The 1,781-nt window shown below is 57.6% G+C and overlaps 1 protein-coding gene across 2 annotated transcripts in view; it reads left to right on the forward strand.

Annotated features, from left to right (window-relative positions):
- Positions 1–299: 299 nt before the first annotated feature.
- JADE2 (jade family PHD finger 2) overlaps positions 300–1,781 on the forward strand; it is a 51,419-nt gene continuing 49,937 nt past the window's right edge. The window contains exon 1 of one of the 2 annotated variants that reach the window (XM_012727918.1): positions 300–316. The gene's annotated coding sequence lies outside the window, so the exon portion shown is untranslated. Of the gene's footprint in view, positions 317–700; positions 717–1,781 lie in introns of those variants that run through there. The other variant, XM_012727919.1, reaches the window with a different exon arrangement.

Here is a 1,781-nt window from a genome sequence, read left to right on the forward strand (position 1 = left end):
GCAAAAAGTGCTTATTTCAGCATCCATCATCTCCCTCTTTTGTTGTGTAGACAATTCACCCTGTCGGAGGATTTGTGCTGTTATTATGAGTTTGTTTATTATTAGATTTATTTCTTCTATAAGCAAATGTGTTCACAACATTCCATCGGGGAATCTTCTTAATTGTCACATAAATGTCATCTTATGTAAATTGAATATTTATCTTTCCATGGAAGGGGGTGGAGTGGAAAGGAAGAATAAACAACCTTCAGTCTTGGAGAGGGAAGGCAGTTCCTGTCCCAGTTCACAACTCACCCACGTGTCTTCAAAGCCAAAGGTGAGCAGACAAAATTATTGGATCATCTCTGAGAGACAACCAAAAGGGAGAGGGGAGAAAAAGTTGGCACTGATATTTGGGGGTATTGAGCCAGGCTCACAGGTCTCCCCTCCTAAACCACACAAGAGACCAGACTACCCTCGGCTAAGCTGAAAGCATCCAGAGAAGGCTGCAGTTTGCCCCCTAAACCTCCCCATCCAGGAGCCAGCCCGACTCCTTCCTCGAGAGAAGGTGAGCACAGCGGGCGCAGCGGGCTGGGTGGGTGTGGCCGGCGGCTCCGGGAACCGACCCAAGGCCCCGCCACCGCCGGTGATCCGCCCGCCAGCCAGCCCGCCTGGCGAGCGCAAGCTCTTCTTCCAGAAACTGCGAGGATCCGAGCGCACTGTTTGTGCACCACAAGGTCAAGTCGGGAAGTGGAGCCGGAGGAGGAGGGGCGAGAGGCGAAGGGTGGGGAGAGGGGCGCCCCGTTTCCTCGCCAAGTGCCAGCCCAAGGAAGTTGCCCCTCGGTTTTTAACCCTTTACGGGGAGTGGGAAGGTCGAGCTAGGAGGCAGGAGATACCCGGGGGCAAACTCCTACCGCGGCCAAGAAGAGCAGCCAGCCAGCCACCCACCCATCACCGCGTTCCTCATCCCCCGGAAATGCGGGGCAGAGCTGGGCGCCAGGAGGCACCCGGGCTGGGGGAGGGGGCGACGAACTCGAGAGAGACCCTCTTTAACGACCGCCCCCGCTTTCTAGAGGTCGCCCACAATTTCAAGTTTCCCCAGCCTGGGATGTTAGTTTCCATCTGCTGTGGGTGGGGGAGGAGAGCCGCGCCCCCTCCCCCAGACTTGCGCGCGCCCCTCCCCTCTGCTCCTGCCAGCACTTTCTGCTCACTTCTGGCGCTGCAAAACGCCACGCGATATGTTCGGTTCGCTTTTTTAAACCACCGATTCAGAAGCAGGGCCTAGGGCGAGGGTCTTCCAGTGCTGGAGCCCCGGGAGTCGGGGTGCTCAGAGCAAACCTCGTTCCCTCCGCGAGTGTCGCCTCCAGGCTGTTATTTGCAAAGAAACGTCTTTTTGACGCAGGGAGAAATGGCAAATTTTAAGTACGTCATTAATATGGCGCCAAAAGATTTTTTTAAGTGTAAGCCTGCCTTTTTTTTTTTTTTTAAGGTTGCGGGGGGCGCCGCCCGGGTCTGGGGCGCGAAGGGGGCGGGGTGTGAGCAGAAAGTGTGAGTGAGAGAGTGGAGGGGCGGGGTATGTGTGTGAGTGTGTGAAGTGTGAGCAGACCTGATGGGACTTGCACGGGCACAGCCGCCGCTCAGCCCCGGCCCTGGGGACTGGGCGGTCTGGGGGCGCCCCAGAGCCGGTGTAGAGTCCGGGCCCGAGGTGCAGGCAGGCGGCCGGTCCGGCAGAACACCCTTATCCTGGGGCCTGCAACGCTACCTGGACCCGCTGCTAAAGCCAAACAACTGCGGGGGGCGGA

Source organism: Condylura cristata, unplaced genomic scaffold (assembly GCF_000260355.1).
Source record: "Condylura cristata isolate star-nosed mole 26May11 unplaced genomic scaffold, ConCri1.0 scaffold00021, whole genome shotgun sequence".
NCBI lineage: Eukaryota > Metazoa > Chordata > Mammalia > Eulipotyphla > Talpidae > Condylura > Condylura cristata.